The sequence below is a fragment of the Diabrotica undecimpunctata genome, chromosome 9 (assembly GCF_040954645.1).
Source record: "Diabrotica undecimpunctata isolate CICGRU chromosome 9, icDiaUnde3, whole genome shotgun sequence".
In the NCBI taxonomy this organism is placed as follows: Eukaryota; Metazoa; Arthropoda; class Insecta; order Coleoptera; family Chrysomelidae; genus Diabrotica; species Diabrotica undecimpunctata.
The window spans coordinates 58,407,902-58,429,551 of record NC_092811.1 but is presented as its reverse complement, the minus strand read 5'-3'; the positions used below and the strand labels follow the sequence as shown (position 1 = coordinate 58,429,551).

The 21,650-nt window shown below is 31.1% G+C and overlaps 1 long non-coding RNA gene across 1 annotated transcript; it reads right to left on the bottom strand.

Annotated features, from left to right (window-relative positions):
• Positions 1-2,205: 2,205 nt before the first annotated feature.
• LOC140449586 (uncharacterized) lies at positions 2,206-21,481 on the bottom strand. The gene is made up of 2 exons (XR_011951835.1): positions 21,305-21,481; positions 2,206-2,509 (listed from the first exon to the last, which is right to left on the bottom strand). It is a non-coding gene; the product is annotated as an uncharacterized lncRNA (long non-coding RNA).
• Positions 21,482-21,650: the final 169 nt, after the last annotated feature.

The window sequence follows — 21,650 nt, the reverse complement described above, 5'->3', positions numbered from 1 at the left end:
GTGTGGTGAATAATTTCTTCTTCTCGTAAATGTCTTACCAGTTTACGGTATGCATCTATTGTATATGTTGTAATTTTGACAGTGTCATTTGGCAGAGTTCTGGTATAGTAGGTTTCTTCCTCCAGAATTTGTGCAAAGTTATCGACCATATCTTTAAAGTTTTCGACGCCATATACAAATATTGGAGGTGGTTTTGGTATTTTCTGTTTCAGTCTGTTTAGAGGTTTCGGCGTTTGATAATGCACTGTATCGATTTTGTATTTTTGTTGGTGGTGAGCTTGGAGAATTGGGATCGTTATTTTGTTTTGAAAATTTACGTTTTTTGGCTACTCGCCATGAGTTTTTATCTTGGGTTTCTTGATCGTCTTCTTCGCTAGACTCAAGATCCGAGTTTTCTGAATGTATAATTGCAAGTTTTAGCTTTGTGTTTGAGGTCTGCCCTGAAGCAATTATGCAAAACAACCATGTAAGCAACTTTCAATAATCATAAATTGGCCTTTCAAAAGTAAAGCCAATGCTAACGTAATGATTATTAAAAATAATTCTAAAACTTACAAATAATATGTGTTACTTCATACGTTTGTAACGTTTTGTTTTTTGTTTTACTATATAAAAGAAAACAACATATTAAATGAGAAAAATATTATTTAATCCATATAACATTTGTTTAAGATCTTCGAAAAAAAAATACTTGAGACAGGCGAAGATTTTATTGAAAGGTTAATTGGGAACTTTTAAAAGTATCATCTTCTAAAACCTTCGACAGTTAGGCAACCTAAGTTAACCAGCAAACGAGATTAATAATAAATCATAAATTGGCTTATAAGAGTCCTCGACAAAAACTACTTACGGAAGATATTATTGAAAACCAAATTGGGAACTTTTCAAAGACATCTTCTAAAACCTTTCCCCAATTAGTTAACCTAAGTCAAACAAATTGACATAGGAATTTCAAAAATGTATCGTTTACAAGAAGTAATTATGCAAAACAACCATGTAAGCAACTTTCAATAATCATAAATTGGCTTTCAAAAGTAAAGCCAATGCTAATGTAATGATTATTAAAAATAATTCTAAATCTACTTGACATATACGGAAGATATTATTGAAAGACAAATTTGGAACTTTTCAAAGTTATTTGCTAAAACCTTCCGCAGTAGGCAACCTAAGTCAAGCAAATTGACATAGGAATTTCAAAAATTTATTGTCTATAAGAAGCAATTATGCAAAACAACCATGTAAGCAACTTTCAATAATCATAAATTGGCTTTTCAAAAGTAAAGCCAATGCTAACGTAATGATTATTAAAAATAATTCTAAAACTTAGGAATAATATGTGTTACTTCATAGGTTTGTAATGTTTTGTTTTTTGTTTTACTATATAAAATAATATAACATATTAAATGAGAAAAATATTATTTAATCCATATAACACTTGTTTAAGATCTTCGAAAAAAAAAATACTTGAGACAGGCGAAGATTTTATTGAAAGGTTAATTGGGAACTTTTAAAAGTATCATCTTCTAAAACCTTCTACAGTTAGGCAACCTAAGTTAACCAGCAAACGAGATTAATAAAAAATCATAAATTGGCTTATAAATAATTCTAATATTCCTCGACAAAAACTACTTGACACTTACGGAAGATATTATTAAAACCCAAATTGGGAACTTTTCAAAGACCTCTTCTAAAACCTTCTGCAGTTAGGCAACCTAACTCAAACAAATTGACACAGGAATTTCAAAAATGTATCATCTACAAGAAGCAATTATGCAAAACAACCATGTAAGCAACTTTCAATAATCATAAATTGGCTTTTCAAAAGTAAAGCCAATGCTAATGCAATGATTATTAAAAATAATTCTAAATCTACTTGACATATACGGAAGATATTATTGAAAGACAAATTTGGAACTTTTCAAAGTTATTTGCTAAAACCTTCCGCAGTAGGCAACCTAAGTCAAGCAAATTGACATAGGAATTTCAAATATTTATCGTTAGATAAAGCAATTATGCAAAACAACCATGTAAGCAATTTTCAATAATCATAAATTGGCTTTTCAAAATAAAGGCCAAGGCGAACACAATGATTATTAAAAATAATTCTAAAACTTGGAAATAATATATTTTACTTCATATATTTGGAATGTTTTGTTTTAGTCTAAAGCTTATTTTGCCATATACTATATAAAATAAAACAACATATTAAATGAGAAAAATATTATTTAATCCATATAACATTTGTTGATAAATGAATTCATATAGTTCTCAATAGATAAAAATCTATTGATGTTTACTGATAAATGTTAGTACTTTAATCGGTACTTTCTCATTTTATAAAGGATCGTTAATTCAATTACAACTACATTGTCATAAATTATTTTCCATCAATTCAGCATCGATTAAAAAATCACTTCTTTCTTCTTATTTGTTTTCAGTACAAAATTTAAAAGTTGAAAAGAAACAAAACTGTTCTTAAACTTCCAGGCACAAACCTTCCATTGATATTCTGAAACAAAGATTACAATAATTAGAAATATTTGACATGTTATAAAAAATATATGAACTAAAAACCAATATTTTGTTATTCTACAAAAAAAGAGAAGGTGTTTACATATGCAATTTCCGGTTGCATGATGATTCAAGTATCAAAGTGCATAAACGGACATTTTAAAGCCTTTTATTCATGGTTAAAATCTAGCCTCAAATGCCAAAACAGAAATTGGTATGTGTGATGTGCAAAAGCCGACGGTTGTTTTTAAGACAGTCAAAGAAGACAGCTATCAGCTAGTCACCTGATTTTGCAAACGGCGCCGTTCAAATTTTGTTAAGTAAACAGATTATCCAAGAATAGTATAAATTAAGATATATGCAAAGTTGGATTAAAGTAATACCGTTAAATTGCTTTTAAATAATTCATAATAGTGTTCACAAAGAGGACATAAACCTCCGAGGTGTTGAAACAACTGATCCATTATTTTCAAGGAAAGAAATTGCTCCTTGCAAGGCAACGTTTATGTCTAATAATGATGTTCCAAATACGGAATTGGCATTAAGAACTATAGTTAAGAAACAATCAAGGTTTGGTGGTCAAGGATTTATCAAATGCAATTTTAAAAAGAAATGTGTAGATGGAAAATGTGTTTTGCCGTAAAAATGGACTTGCCGCAAAAATGGACTTATATGTAACTCAAAGTACCATTATTCACTTGATTGTTTAAATAAATAAAATAAAAGTTAAAGTTCTTTTTTATTTATATTTTATATTAAATTAATAGAATGATGGCATATTAGTATTCAATTTTACTAAAGTTATTTTTTACTTTTATAGTGTTAGGCATGTATACTCCATAACCAATTTGTTGTCAGTTTTTGAACCACTATTAAAGTGGAACAAGAAGTTTTATTAAAGCTTACAATTTTGCTGTGTTTGGTTAATTTATTTCGTAGTACATATTTTTATTTCAGTTTTGCATTGAAAATTTAAAACCTTTTATGAATTTCTCAGATTTCATTATTTCCTTTATATTAAATAATTTTATTCAATACTAGTGGAGCATTTATGGGGTAACCTATGCATTACTTTCACTGATTTCCTAATTTTTATATAACATTTGTCAGCATCCATCACTATCCTATTTCCTTGGTAGAAACTTTACACCATCCTAAAAATATGCATTGATTTATCTCACAATAGTTTTTCTTTTCGAATGATCATTTTATATTTTATAAGATGTTATTGAATGTCAGATATTGAATATATTATAATTTTAATCTGCATATTTTATTTTTTTCTTCGCTTTATATAATAATAAGATACTAGCACAAGAAAATAATATAAAGGAGTGGTGGAAATGATATTTTGTAAACTTATTACATGTAGTGTCTGATACAGCAGCAGTAGTACAATTAGATACTGGCAATGGTACATGACATTAGAAGGGAAGAAGTTACACAGGCCTTAAATACAGTTAAGAAAGGAAGAACAAATAACTAGATAATATCTAATGAATGACCAGCTTGAGACAAACAGTTCTCCCCTCCTCAACCTATTTCATTAGAGACTATAAAGTGTAAACCTATGCCAAAAACAGATCACTTGAGAAAGGCAATCAGCCGAAACAGCTGTAGTGATAAGAATTTAAAATAAATTGTGTGGAAGTTTTGAAAACAAGTTTTTAGTGTTTTATTGTTACATAAAATGAATTTCCATCAAGTAACGGTCGAATCCATCAATTACTAGATAATATCTTTAGATATCGTCTAAAGCATTTAGACACAAGTGAAATACATTGACTCATAGGATTGTTCAAAAAAATTATGGAAACAGGACAACCAAATTAGTGGAGACACAGAAAATTAAAGCCAGTTTATAAAAATAAAGAAGACATTTAAAAATGTACAAACTAAGTATAAGATAATAAAATTAATCATGTCAATGTGAAAATTTGGAACAAGTCATTGATATACATATACAGGGTGCTGCAGGGATAAGAAACCAAGAGCTACTACGTAAATAAAATAAAAACATTTCAAATTTTATGGGAATCTGGGCATATTTTCATACAAAATTCATACCCACAAATGTGACCTACTGCTGTCTAGTACCAACCCCAGTTTTTTTTTAATAGCAAGTCTAGTCTAGTAACCCATAATTTCAATGGTAACTTATTAACTACACAGCACACTTTTTGTTTTATAATTTATGAAATAACTGTTAGAAATTATTTTAAACTATTTATTTGTTAAATATCAGTAATAACAAAAAATATAACATTTCACCCAATTAACCAATAAAATGTTCAAAATGACCTCTATACAATGATATAATCTATGTTCAAAGCCTCTTTATACATTTGCACATACTTCAGGTATCTACATTGGACATTATTTTGCAATGCTGCAAGATCTGCAGAAGAGTTGTATATACTTTTGATTTAAGTTATCCCGTCAAACAGAAGTTCAAGGGCAAAATATCCAGTGATCTGGTCAGCCAATCTATTGGAACACTTACTAATCCAACACCCTGTTTACTGTCACTCCAATAATGAAAAATATGTATATTAACTTCAACATTAAACATAAAGGTACACTAGTTGGAAAAACACATAATTGATATGGGTTGTTACTTATAATTTCACTAAATTCTTCACAAAACTGGAGCTAAATATCAGGATTATCTTTGTTTAATCAATTTATTTTAATTATTTTGAGAACGATTTCCGAAGTGGAAATTGAAATGTCAATAAACGTATTTTAACCTTTAATTGTGGCTTATTCCCATTTAAATAGTAATTAATCAATGAAGTAATCTCATTTTATAAAGGTTAAATGCAGCGGATTTTACAATTTGATAAACACTAGATGCTGATTCATGAGATGTCCCATAGACTGTTAATTATTGTTCAGTTGTACTGTACATAACCAAACATCTCCACTTTAACTGCTTCATTTGACATTCGCATTGTGTTTTCTATTTTTAATGTCACCTGTTTACTGTATATATTTTTTCTCTCTCCCATTCTCTCTCTTGAATCTTTGAAATGTTTCACTGCCATTTTGCTACCATTATCACTTATTGTAGAACACAATTTCTTCAACATATTTTTTAATCGTTAATGATTTTTAACAAAACCGTTAATTTCCCTTCACTACTGAAGTCCAGGAAGAGATTTCTCTGAGATTGGGTTCTACCATTACCATCATGGAATAATCAATAATGTTGGCGAGTTGGCGTAAAAGTTCGGGATATGAAAACCAATTTATGTAGTTGGACTATTATTATTTATATTTTAGTTGCACACAGGATTTTGGCGTTGCCGATTCGAAAAAGAACAACTTTAAATATATATAAATAGAAAATATAAACATATTTTGCATAATATTAACCAAAATGTTCGATTTTTGATTTAGTGTGTCGCCTGTCAATAGAAGTGGACAATATTTTCCGTACAATGTGGGGATTGTCAAATTTCATATATATTTCATTCCAATATATATATATATATATATATATATATATATATATATATATATATATATATATATATATATATATATATCTTAAGTGTTTCGGAAGTTTTGTAATAGTCTTGTTTATTTTACTCTAAAACGCCTGATAGTTGGAAGAGTCCATTTATGAAGAGGAAGAGGGTCCGTTATACAACATGTAAAATTTACAATTTTATTAAAATAACTAACAGGATTTTATGTACTTTCGAATGTGCAGAAAATTGTTAAAATAAATAAAGAAACTTTGTAAATCGATAATTGTAAAAAAAATCATAAAATAAAAAAAATTAATAAAAACATAGTATGAAGCTTCGCGCTAGTCTACATACAGTAGCGGCTACTGTAGGTACCGTGTTTTTACTGATAGGAAATAACAAAAATACTTTTTATAAGTTTTGTTTATTTTAGTTAGCAAATTGTTTTCTGTCAACATGACAGTAGTTGTCACTCGTTTGAACATGACAGTAGTTTGAATTTCATTAATTGCGTATCTAAATAATGGTTCATTTAACAGAAATGCACAAAATAACAATTATATAGATGATTGGTTGTGGAGACAACACACGAACACAGATGGATGTTGCTCGCTTATTTTATGAAACATTTCCAAATTTACCGCTTGTATACCCAGGAACAATTACTAAAATAGAAAAGCAGTTTCGCGAGCTTAGACATGTAAGGCAAAAAAAAGCAGCTGTCAATGCAATAGGTGATAGTGCCAAATTGGATATTGTGCAAGATTTTAAGGAAAAAGAATTATCTTTAGTAACAATATCGTATCTTGAAAAATCTAAAAAGAAATGTGGCTTGGCTTTACTTATGATTATGCATTCTTAAGTCCAATATCATTTAATACTTCCTCGCCACTGAAAATGCTGTATTTTATCCACATAAATACTATACTAAACTGCATAATCGTTAAATTAAATAACAGTATCTTTAATTCTTTGATGAAGGGATTTACGTTGATAGAATTTTCGTCTAGTTGGCTACAGAAACTTTTTAGAACTGATAATGAGTCGGAAAGTATGTTTATTTGATTTAAATTCGGATTTTCGGCGTATTAACGTGCTTTTATGATAGTTATAGTTTCTGCTAAAAATATTGATGTGTTATAATCAAGTTTAAATTTTGTTAACATCTTATGATGGTGTATAAAAGGCACAGCCCACCACATCATTTTGTTTTGAAGCATTGGTAGTTGATTATTATATTTGGCAGTATAATAATTAAAGGTCGTTTGCTAAGTGTCATAAGTTCGGAATATGTGGGGATTTGGATGATGAATGTTTCTAAAGCCTGAAAAAAATCCGATTGAGGCGGTTTTTTAATATTTTTTCTAATATTATAAGTATTAGATGTAACATAAGTAGGTGAGGTTTTTTAAACCAACCAATATTTTATTGTTAAATAGAAGCAGTTTAATACAGAAATTATATTGCTTACAATGGTATATTTTATAAAGGATTTCATAAGAAACTTTTCAGATAAAAATTGTCTTCAGAGATCTCAGGGAGGTTCTAAAGCTTCTACATGCAAAGGTTCACAGGAGCACATTGCTCCCACACATAATCTTAAAGCAGCATTTTGTATCACTTCTAATCGTTTTAAAATGTTATTACTTGTCGAACCATAAAAATACTCCCATAATGTATTACCGATGGGATAAAAGCTTTATAGAACATTAAACAGGTTTTTGTGTCCGCTCCCCATCAAGTTTTCCAATAGTTTTAGAAAATTTAATCCTTTATAATATGTTGTTTCTATTTTATGGATGAATGGTCTCCAACTAATTTTTTTGTCAAATGTTATGCCAAGAACATTACTATATTTGTTATGGGAAATTGCATTTCATTGACCAAAATATTATCCAAGGGTGGTGTAGTATAGCTATTGTATATAGTATATTATAGCTATATAGCTATTGATCCAACAGATCGAACCTACTAGATACCTCCATATGTTGAATTTCAAATGTTGAAAAAATCTTTTGTCGAATTTACCGTTTGGGAAACAGAATCAAGCATAGACAAAGTAATGATTCCATATTATGGGCGACACAAAATGAAGCAGCACATAAAAGGAAAACCAATTCGCTTAGGATATAAATCTTGAGTGTTGGAATTTAAGACCTGGTTATATGATTGACCTTCAGGTGTATCAAGGGGACAAAGGACAACAAATGATTATAAAAAAGAATTTGGAATAGGAAGTGGTATAATCCTGTAATTTTCAGATAATTTTACCTCATTTGAATGTGGAACAGTAATGCCCCATGTTATTTATACAGATAATTATTTCACTTCCCTCAAGTTGGTGGATCAAATGAAAGGTGGAATAGGTTCCGTTAGTACCATTACATCAAATAAGAGTTGAGAAATACCCATTCGGCAAAACAAAAAATCTCCATGTGGTCATCACAAGGCATAATATGACTAGACCAATGAATCATTTTTGTGTAGATAGAATGACAACAGTGTGGTCAATTTTGTTTCAAAATTGTCAAGGTATCAGTCCGATAGGTCAAGCTACAAAGTATCCTTTTGCAGAAAGTAAGAAAATAAAAATTCCGCAGCATTATTTGAGAAAAAAATATAATAAGAACTTGAAAGGTGTAACGGATTTCTGTACTGTAACGGGATCACCACTTAATAGTATGTTTTCCAAAGCTAATGTTACAGAGATCAATTGGGACAAGGTCCCTGATGTGATAAAGATCTGTAGAATAGTGGTGAAGATAAGTTTCAAACTAAATTAAACATAGAAGTTGAAACTGAATGCAGTTCGGCTAGCTGGGTATGCTTGAGACTGGCCAGTTGATACTCAAGGTAGGATTAGGCTTATTTGCATTCCATGAGAAAACAGTAAAGAATAGTAAATCTAGATATTAACTAAAACAATGTAAGAATAAAGATAAATAAAAAAACTAAGAGTACTGACAACAGGAATGTACTAAAGAAGAATGGTTAGGGCGCCAGGGAAAATATTTACTGGACTCTTCGTCTAATAAACACTTCACCTAGTGACTTTATTGCTGCTGATAACTATGATTTTCTGTAACTATATATATATATATATATATATATATATATATATATACTATAACTATATATATATATATATATATATATATATATATATATATATATATATATATATATATATATATATAGTTACAGAAAATCATAGTTATCAGCAGCAATATTAAGAAACATTGAATATTATATAGGTAATGATATGCACATATGAATTATGAAAATTGGCGGTAATTATTATTAAGGTTGGGTTGTTCAACTCACTAAAAGTTTATACAAAATTTAGGTAAATTATTTTTAAAATAGTATGAGAACAAGTAAAAAAAAACCTGACTCTTCTCAAATCAAGAAGGTTCTTCTCCCGGAAGCCTTAACGCCACAGTGACTCGTCCGGGTGAAAGCTAGTAGCCTCACTCTCCTCCTAGCACCAGAAACTTAACAGTTACTCCAAAATCCAGGGAAAAAACCAAAGAAAACTCCAACTAAACCAATCTCCATCCAGCACCCAAATCTAAAATAATATCAATTGACTGTTATATTCTTTCTTCTTTCTCCAGCGACTAAAAATAAAATCAAAGAAGGCTCTCATTAGCTTGATTCTGATTTGATAACAAAAAACAAGGTGGTTGGAACAAGAAAAACTAGACCGAATACTGATAGTGAAAGGTTTCATACACTTTCTATGACCTTGGAAAAATTAACCGAAAGCTCCGTATTTATAAAAAGAATATTGGGATTTTACTATGAACATTTCAACGAATAAATAATATGCAAATAGTAATCAATGTTCAAAACGTGTTTGTAGACTTCAAACAGGCATACGATTCAGTCAAAAGGGACAGACTATACTATATATTGGCAGAATTAGCAATACCACATAAGCTGATTAGACTCATTAAAGCCACAATGGATAAAACTCAGGCATGTGTACGAATACAAAACAACCGGACAGACTTTTTCAAAATCTCGCAGGGACTAAAGCAGGGAGATGGGCTGGCATGTTTAACCTGGCACTGGAGTATGCGGTTAGGCAAATGCAAACTGGACGAGAAAACCTACTGACCAATAAAACGGTTCAACTGGCTGCCTACGCCGATCATATTAATATTATGAGTAGAACATCAACAGGAGCACAGGAAGCATACGCAGAGTTAAAAACACAAACGAAAAGGCTAGGTCTGGAAATTAACACAGAAAAAACAAAAATAATGGTACAGACGAGAAGAAATATAATCCCACAAAACATTATGCATGAAGATGACATTGAAACGGTTGGAAAGTTTACATACCTGGGAGTAGAAATATATGCCGATGGAGCAGAGGATGGAGAAATACGAAAAAGGATAACGCAGGCAAACAAAGCTTATTTTGCCCTCTCCCATATATTTCGGTCTAAAAGTGTCCACCGAAATACAAAGATGAGAATCTATAAAACTTTAATTCGGCCAATAGCATGTTATGGCAGCGAAGCATGGGTCCTGAAAGAAACATCCAAAAACAAACTCGACACATTCGAAAGAAAAGTACTGAGGAGAATACTAGGACCTGTGAGGGAAAACAGAATCTTCTGAATTCGATATAACACCGAGCTCTATCAACTGTATAAGGAAACACCCCTGTCAGACTTCATTAGAATACAAAGATTGCAATGGGCCGGACATGTGATACGAATGGGAGAGGATAGGCTACCAAAACGAGCACTGAACGCCAGAATGCAGGGAAAGAGACCAGTTGGAAAGCCAAGAAAGCGCTGGGAAGACACAGTAAGCAGCGACGCACAAGCACTTTTAGGAGTCCGTGTATGGAGAAGAGCAGCCACAGACAGACAAGGGCGTAGGCAAAAAATAAAGGAGGCCAAGGCTCATTTTGGGCTGTAGTGCCGTAGAAGAAGAAGAAGAAATAGTAATCAAAGATCTCCTTACATTACCGAATTGGTTGGATATTGATATGAGAAAATGTACTTAGCAGGACTTCTAACAGAAAGTAGGTCCTTAGCAGGACTTCTAACAGAAAAATGGTATTAACATGAACCTAACAAGGGTTTAAAAAAAATGATTTACTTTAATTAAAATTAAACTCACCCAACGCAATATTCCACAGTTTTTAAACTAAAGCCTTCTTGTCCAAAAACTTCAAATAATAATGAATACAAACACGCCTTCTTTAACTTAAATTTACCTCCGAAAAAACTTAAAAATTTTCCTAACTCAAGAACCACGTGGCGTTGGTCGCTGGAGAATACCTCTTTCAATATAAAGTGCCTCTTTACACTTTTAGCTGGTTGACTTCTGTCAGTTCCAAGCTAAGCGGAAACGACCGCTAAGCAGTTTGACCAATTGATAAACATACCTTTTACCCAAAGATATGTAGATCATTCAATACAGGTACATGTATAGTTGGTTGCATACTTTACAGGCAGAATTAAGTTATTTTATATCTCTAGGTAAAGATAAAGTAATCTTATCGTTACAAAGGCACTGACAGAATGGATCAAAATGTCTCATATTATAGAACAAGCCTAAGGTCTAAGAAATGGTTCTGGCCACTCTTCATATGGGTTTTGGATGCATCTATACAGAATGCTTGGCTTTTCTATAGAAAAATGAGGGAAACTGTGGAAGGTCAAAGTGAATTAAATTTGTTTAAATTTCGTCAAAATATAGCAAAAACTTTGCTGACCAGTTATGGTATTCCACATTCTAAATCAGGTCCTTTGCACTTAACAGTAAAACGAACCGTGGTTTACGCCAGATTTGATAATGTTGGGCATCTTATAGTGTTACGAGTGTTAAACGAATTTAAGCAACTATGAATGGTTTTTATCATTAGATTATTACAATTCATTTTCTCTAACGTATCTATCTGAAGTATAAAATTGATAAAACATTAATTATTAAAGAACTTTCCATACAGTCACATTTTTCTGTACTCACAAGTACTGGTCTAATCAATTAGAAACATGAAAGTGTTATAGTGTCTTTGATATTCGTTGCTATCAAGCCCTATTTAAGACCGAAATCAAACAAAATCAGTCATGAGTAGGCTTTAGGTATAAATTCGAGGGTCAATTTTTGTTCATTTTTTATTTAAACTTCATGAGGACCGTGCTGTCCTATGAATCTCTTTGAGGATTATAGAAAATTAAAAATCATCCAGAGAATTATTTAATAAATAATCAATTTGGTCAAGTTATTTGTTATATTGGTTTTCAAGGATTTGTAATCTCTGGATATTTAGATCTTCTCGACCTTCTCTTCTTGGCCAAATGCTCCGTTCAGGTAAGCTTTGTATTTTAATATAACATCTGATTCAGAGTATAAAGTAAAACCTTCAGTGGTTTTCTTTTAAATAAAATTTATACCTCGTATACTTCTTGCATTCTGATGTGTCCATTTATTTCAGTTCTATTTAATTATGTTGTTCAGAAACCCTGTTTATTTTGAAACACTCTTTATAAAATATTACCAGTGCAGCTTTAAATACCATTGTAGAAACAAAGAAACTTAAAATACCATTTAAGAAAAATAAAGGAAAAACAAAAGAGTTGCTTCCCCGGAAAAGATTGTATATGTTACCTACAAAAACAAAAAAAATATAAGATAGGATTCATTTAGTTTTTAATATTTCAAGCGAAACTTAAAAAAACAGGTTAAAGCAGCTCACAAAAAAATCAGTGTTAGTTCTAGTATTATAATAATCTGTAATATTATTCTTTTTTTTATAAATAGTCTGGTGTACGCTGAAAAGAACATTCTTGCAGACATATATATTTTTTTTTTGTTTTTATCTTTTTTTTTTAACTAGAATATATTGTGTTTAATTTATTTTCTAAGTAAGAATAAATAGTTTTTGTTTCATCATATTGTTTTCTTGTTATTGTTTTTTTATAATTTTTTTTAAGTTCGGAAATAATTATTTATTTAGTACGAACAAAAACAGAGTAAAAACTAGTAACAATAGGGCCGCAAGCAAAACGAGCTCTTTGTGGTTTATGACACTCAACAACAATAAAAAAATTTATAAAGTGAAATATTGCACTCCATGAAAACTGTTTTATAAAATTTCATGATTAAGAAGATTTAGTGTCCTTTTTTTGTGCTATTTTTGAATGTTTTAATTCTTATCCTTTACTCTTGCTGAATAAATGTGTTTTTGATTTGTGTATTTATTTCATAACATATCTAAGTATCCAGTGCGTTTTGCAACACCATTTTTTCAAAAAATAGTGGTGGTATTTGTAATAAAATAGTTCTTATTCACATATTGACCACACTTAGAGATATTGAAAAATAAATGTTCTGGGCATGAATGGGTTAAATTAATACACAAGTGGAAAGCCATGATGACGAACCAAAAAACATACCTGACTTAGGACTCTGACTCTACAAAGAACAATGGGATTTGTATACAGATCATTTCCCTACTCCCCTTACTTATAGGGGCTTTTATCACAGAGAAAGAAAGCCAAACATGACTAACAAATAAAAGAATAGCTTTGGTTAGCGTTCAATTACAACTAGAATACACTACTTGCCTTTCTGGCTTGTTGCAAAAATCTGAAGCCACTGGGTAAAACTGCAGAAAACTTTACCAATAACATCCAACAAACAGCATGATATAATACTTCCTAAAGTACTTAAAGCAACAAAAATTATTAAAAAGAAATGAGGGACATTATTCCTTAAAAACAGGAAAAAAAAGCACTTTGAGGAACTGGCCCAGCAGTAGACACCAAGCGGATAAAAGTATTCTGAAAAATGTCAGGCACAAACTAAATGGGGATTCAACAAAAATTCAAAAAACTGAAAGAAAATTCAAACTGCAGAGAAAATAACCAATTTCTCTCTGTGAAAAGCAACTAAAATGCTCAAAAAATCCAAGTATGCAGAATATTCCTATTCTGCAAAAATGATATCACTTGGGTGTGCAGTATTGGACAAACAGTGACAAGATTGGCAGATCATTGATAAAATATACTTCTGTCACATGATGTGAGAAGAACTTCAAGAACAAATTAAAACAGAAAATGAAATTTTAAATTACTTCTCAAGGATTAGAGACAAAAATAAAAAACATAAACCTGGCAAATCTTCTCACAAGGTATGATCATAAAATATCACTCTTTCCTGTAATTTCAAAGCTTTATAAAAAATACGCCCAAAAAAATTCAAGCAAATAATTGAGAAAATCCAATTCTATCACACCAATTTGGATATAGATAAAGTCATTCTGTGATTGACCAAGTAAAGGATAACTCCACAGAAACAGCACTGAAAGAAAAAACTTGCACCACCATCTCATGGATGTGCCCAAGCTTTTAACAGGGTATGCTATTACATTAATGCATAAACTAGACTATTACCTCCCAAAGTAATACTTTCTACTCCTAGGATTATACATATATATATATATATATATATATATATATATATATATATATGTATATATAATTATATATACAAATGGATCCTTAGATTCAAGCAGTATGGCGCATATACTCTGATTTGATACAGATTAGAACTAGTGTCCCACAATGAAGTGTTCTTGGACTTGTTCTCTACATTTTTTATACCAGAGATACCCCTGAACTAAATAAGGATACTATTACTACATTTGCTCATAAGAAAAAGCAGCATGTAAGAACTGGACTAAACCATGGAGAATCAAGTTGAATGAAACCAAACCAAAACATCTTGGTATCACTTTTCATGCAAGATACAAGTGGAAAAGAAGTTTGAATTCATATATTAAAAAAATGTAGTCAATGTCTATAATATTCAATAAAGATCAGATATGTTTCTCGGTTTGTCCAAAGGCAGACAAAGTAGTTGCACATTGAGGAACAAAAAATGTTCTTTTAAGCAAGTAGACCAAGGAACTGCGAAAGCAACTTAACCATTTTATTTACTTTTTTGGCTTCTGGTTTAATAATTCTACCTATGATTATTTATCCATATAAAATGCTACCAAGTAATATAATCAGAAGAGTAAAACTCTCTAGAAAGCTTAAGCGGACTGAACAAAGAGAAAGGGAAAACAACCTCTTCCTCACAAGGCCAGCAACCACAAAAACGAAAGGAAAGGCGAATGATAACCTCTGTAGAATTCAAACCATAGGATCTGCAGAGAAAGACACTCCAAGAGGAAACAATGATAAAGTTCATACAGGCGAATCTTCAACAAGCCAAGCCTGCTTCATATACCATTGGCAGAAAATTCGCAAATGAAGCTACAGATGTAACACTAATCCAGGAACCTTGGGTTACTGATACAAGCTGATTCGTCAAGCATTCGAGCTGATTCAGATTCTAACCCCAAAAGTCCAACTAATGTCTCCAGAATACTTCCCACTTTGATTGGTTCAGGTACAGAGGTGCCATCTGCTTTGACAGCAAGTCAGGAAAACAATTTAGTAAAATTGTTTTGTTTTCCTCTAGGCTAACGAAATGTGCAAACTACTATATAGTTTTATTGATTCCGATTCAGACGTAAAAAGTTTGACTAGTTTGTGCACCAATGCCGCAATATTTGGCTTTTAATTCATCAAAGCAGTAGCAAGCTTTTGCCTGAAAGTTCCAATCATTTGCATCTTTTTTCCTTTAAAATCATATAAATAATCATTAATCAGTGCATTAACCCAGTAACAGTGCATGGTCTAGTAATATTTAGGTAGTCTCAAAATAAATTTAATGAGAATATTGTTACCAAATATAACCTAGTTACAGAACAAACTGTAAATGGTAATATTTCACTATCTTACATTTGCCTAGTAGTTAGCACCAGATAGAAACAAATGTGACTGGCATACAAGATATTTGTTTAATCAGAACAATGTCTTTCAGATTAAAGAATGCTCTCTGTGATATTTTAGTAATGGACATTATTCTTAGAGATTCAAAATGAAAAATTTTTAGTTTATTTAGATGATATAATACTTTCTACATACCTTCTTCACCTACTAAAAGAGCACATTCCACATTTAAGACGAAATTGACGATGATGTAAATGAAGATAAATCAGAATCTGAACCCTACAGTGATGATGGAGAATGTAGTAATGATGAAAATTATGTGCCGGTTCATCCAATTCATCCTATTCATTAAATGAGAGTGTGTCTGGAAGTGATGAGATCCTAGAAGATGAAGACGAAAACCCTGAAGACAATGGTGAGCAAATCTTAAATTTCACAAAAAATTTTGCGGACGGAGAAACCCCTGGAAGCAGAGGTGAGAAAAACATCAATTTAACAAAAAAATTTGCGATTGAAGACACTTGGGAGGAGGTGCAATCCGAAGTTACCAATTTTAATTTTGATATCAGTCAAAGCGGCATTAAAATTATTGAAATAGAGAATATGTCGCCCATAAAAATTTTCCGAAAAATATGGAATGATGATGTTACGAATTTTTTAATTACAAGTACGAACAGTTACCGTGAAAAACTTGAAGCAATAAATCGCCCCAAAACTAGAAGTAGCCGATCGCGGACCTTTCGTAGAGTTACATAAACTGAAATGAATAAATGTATTGGATTGTGTCTTTTGCAAGGTATGGTGTAGATACCAGTTAAAGAAAGTTGTTCACCTACTCTTCTTTATATTATCACCCAGTGTTCTTACATACGTTAAGTGAGCGTAGATTTGAACAAATACTTCAATGTTTCAATGCTACTCCTGAGGTATATGATGCAAAAGATCTACTTCATAAAGTAAGAACGCTATTGGATATGGTGATAAAAAATAGTAATTCTGTCTAATCGCCATGTGAAACATTAGCGCTGGATGAGTCAATGTTGCTATTTAAAGGCAGACTCATTTTTAAACAGTATATCAAAAACAAAAAGGCAAAGTACGGGATAAAATTCTATGAACTTACTACCCATGACAGCTATATTTTAAATACAGAAGTTTATCAGGGTCGTGACCGTAACTCACCGAGGGGAAAGAAAAAATCATGCGAGAATTCCAAAACTGAACAGCTTGTTTTACGATTACTGGAACCCTACCTCAACAAGGGTCATCATGTCTTTATGGATAATTTTTACAATAGTGTAACATTGTCATCTAAATTATTAACACACAAAACCCACTCAACTGTGACACTAAGGTCTAATAGAGTAGGCAACCCTGCAGTTGTTGTAAAGAAAAAACTTAGAAAAGGTGAACATATCTGGCGAAAAAAGAAGAATGTTAGCTTATATGTTAGCAAGTGGCAAGACAAACGAGATGTGTATATGATAACTACAGCGTACAAGCCAAGAATTATTACTGTTAAAAATAGGCATGGTATCTAAAAACAAAAACCCTGCGAGATAGATGGATATAATAAGCACATGTCGGGGATCGATAAAAGCGATCAAATGATATCATATTATAGTTGTCCTCTTAAAACAATCCGTTGATATAAGAAAGTCTTATTCCATCTTTTAGATATAGCGGTGTGGAACTCCTTCGTTCTCTATAAAAAAAGCTAAAGATGAAAGGAATGAGATGAAACTAGCTGATTTTAGAGAAGCTATTATAAGGTCTCTTATACAAATTGAATCAGATGTTGATGGAAGACTTCTTGTAAGACCATCAAAACAGGCACCAAAAAAGTTACAGAACAACATTATTTAGAAGAGATACCTTTACCTGAAAAGTATCACAAAGCTCATGTATTCATGAAATGTAGATACTGTACAAAAGAGAAGAAACGAAAAGAAACTAGGTATAGGTGTGAAGTATGTGTAGATAAACCTCCATTATGTCTGGCACCGTGTTTTAAACTTTGGCATGCTTGATTAATCTGTAAACCATATATAGTTGTTGCTATAAATAAATGTGTTTTTTAAATAATATGAAGACATCTATTGACGTCTATGTCATAAACTGTCTAAAATATGTAAAATAATGTTTCCAATGTGACAGTGACGTCCATAGCTGTTGTCTTGTTTTCTTCTATATTTCATCTGGTTACATCTTCCTGAACCCACAGGTATAACTTTTTTTTATATGTGTGAAGTATTAATGAAAATACGCATGGGCCGTATCACGACATCCACCATTTTCATGAGGGTCACTAAACGGATAATGACTCTGACGTGCATAGACATCGCCATCCGTCAATGGGTTAAACTTATGTGTTTTGAGGTTATAAAAATAATTATATTTTGACACTTCATGTGAAGTTAAGTACGTTTTTTGTTTACAAATGTTTAAAGTTGTAATATTGATTTTAAAATGCAGAAAAAAGTTTTAACACAAGAAGAGTTGGAACGGATTTTAGAAGAAAGTAATGGTGACTCTGATCATAGTGACAAGGCAACTGTAAGTGATATAGAAAAGAAAATGCACTAAGCTCAATTTATATAAGTCTAAAATGGTTAAAATGTCCGGTAAAATACAAGAGCCAATGCCCTGTACATGTACTGAAGATAAAGTTGAGGTTATGTCATAAGATGAGTCCAGATGTTTAGAATCAAACATTAGTTTTAACTCTGGTTCAGCTGATACTTTCCGTAATATACCAAATCCACATCTCACATGGGATACTCCTAATGTGGATATATTAAACAAATTTATATTTAATCCAGTATAAGATGCTACTATCAGGGAACACCTAACAACACTAACTACACCAATTGAATTTTATTGTTCATTTGTTTGCCATTGTTTGCTTTTTTTATTGTTAGTAATAATTTGTATAGATTTACTTATCAGGCAATTACACAAATATTTGGAACAAAAAATAAGTTATGGTATTATTGGTGAAACAATTACACCACACTCTATGGCTGCTAAAGAGTTGTCTTCTACAGAGTTAAAATGGTTTTTTTTGGACTGACAATTTGGATGGGGCTAGAAAGAAAACCCTTATTATGAGACTACTGGAGCAACAACCCTTGCTACAAAAATATCATTAGTACACAATGTGGAATAAGCAGAAATAGATAGGAAATCTATTCTCTATTTTCTTCATGCTGCTGACAATCAGGACTATGAAAAAGATGAGAAGTTGTACAAAATAAGTAATTACATTGATAATATTAACAACACTAATGAATACAAAATTCTAAAAATGGTGTATTCCACAGGAAAATGTTTGTAGAGATGAATCAATGACATCATTTTGTGACAGACTTGGGTTCTGCCAGTATATCCCTAGTAAATGATATAAATATGTATTTAAATTGGTCAAACTATGCTGGTGGATATACTTATGCAGTAAAATTGTATGGAGTAAAATCTATTCAACCAGGGAATACAACTTATGATGGCACTGCTATTAAATAGTGTTAGAACATTGGTGACACAGGCAATTTTTACACAAACATTACTTTAGCTCAGCAACAAAATGCATTAAATACTTATTTATTTGGAACTCTAATTGTTCCAGAAGGAAATTTAATGTTATAATATGTGGTTTCTGCTATATTAAAAAAGGGCAAAATGAAAGCAACGCAGAGTAGTACAAACATAATCATCCACAAGTGAAAGGATAAAAGAGATGTGTTGTTTTTGACCACTAAAGATATACCAGAAATGCAAGATGTATATACTTACTTCAATAGGACTATTAAAAAACCATCCACTATAATAGAATATAACAAAACGAAATCCTTTACTGGTGTGTCAGACCACGAAACAGCATATACATCTACAATTCAGAAAGGTTTGTAACATTTTAACAGTAGAACAAAATACTTTTCACAGAAGTTACTAAGAAGATGAAAGAATTTCTAAAGAGAAATGTCCATAACTCAGTTTTGTGAACAACTGGTAATGTCATTACTTCAGTTAGATATCAATGACAACACATCAGAACAAAAAGAATTGGACCATTGTCTCACAGACCTCACAAAATGTGGAAAATGTTTATCATGTTACAGGAACATTGCCACGAAATATGGACTTGCACAGGTCATAAAAGATGCTAAAGAGGTATCCACAATGTGCATGTAATGAAGTTATTGTCTACTTTAAAAATGTTTTTTGCTACTCATGTTGTTTTTCTAAAAAAGTAATGTATCCAAATTTGATGCACAAGGAAATGTAAGAAGCCAAATGTCTTTAGTTTTATACCAGACCTCATGCACCTAAGATGGACATGCAATAAATGTAATTAAAATAAAGTTTGATTTTCCTAAAAAATTATTTAATTTAGCCTACATCTATCAATAAAACATTTTTTTTAAATAAAAGGTATCTGGTCCAGCAGTAAAAATGTATTATATTAACCTAGTAGTTAAAGAGTCAGCTAAAGACAGAAAACCATTTAAAGTGTGTCACTAAGAACAAGGTGTTACTAAGGAGTAACTTCATGAAGGAGCATCAAGGATTTTTCAAATCCTTGATGCTCTGATCAAATAGCATATTCAAAGGGTGATGTGATGATGAATATACATCTAATTATAAAAGTCTTCATACTCCAGATTGGCCAAAGTAACAACCTAATGAATATATACCATAGAATTACTCAAAGGTTTGAAAAAACAAACAATAACTTTTTACAGTGATATTCATACATTTTATAAAGATCTTTGCACTTTTATTCATGTGAAATGAGAATAAAGATAAAGACAGATAGAGCATTATGTCCAAAAAAGAAATAAACAGTTAAAAAAAACAGATAAGACAAGTACTTATTGCAAATTATTACCACCATATGCATTCAGTTATGTTATAAAATATGGAAGAATCATAAGTTTCCAACAAGAAAAAAAGTGTAGTTTTCTAAAGACAATGATTCTTCCATGTGTATCGTAGGCAATATTTTCTAAATACATATTTACATTTTGATAAAACTACAATCCAAATCAATTTATATAAGGGGAAGTATAATGTAATTTCAGAATTGGGAACTAACAAATTTAAACGGGCAACGAATTGCATTGAATTTTAGTATAATATAAGTATCACCTACCGTCTTTATTACAGAAGTAGATAAATTAAATATAACAAGCTATATGATAAAAAGTAATAACTATTATATGAATTAAAATTATTCATGTGACTCCTCAAATTTTATGATATCTAATATTAAGAGTTACCGTAAGACGTACTAAAAGAGACTAATAGGATCCATAATTACCGAATAAAGGCAATAAAGTAATTAATTATTAAAAACCATACCCCATTTCCAAAAATTAATGTATGACCAAAGAATATAGACGCATAATATTCTTTGGTATGACTGTGTGAATTTGGAACCATTACTGTTAACTGTTATTAGTATCAACAATCAACATATTATTAAATTGTAAAATTGATTACTTACTTCCATTGTTTCATATCATGACAGATTCCTCACTGGAATTGAGATTAAATTCGCAAATGTTTTAAGGAACCCATTTTTTTAATTGGTATAACAGGAAACAGGCCATTCGTACAAAATTAAAATGGCGTAGACGCAGGCGCAGGATGTGTTAACTCTGGTGTCAACGCGTGCCTCCATGTGTTGCCAACCGCATTATTTCTCTAATTCTCTATCATATCATAGGTCCAATGACGTATAATATATTATACGTCATTGCATAGGTCTATATAAAATACCCACGATCAGAGACAGACGGTTATTCTCCATGGTACAATGAATACAGTGTATTCATTGTACCATGGTTATT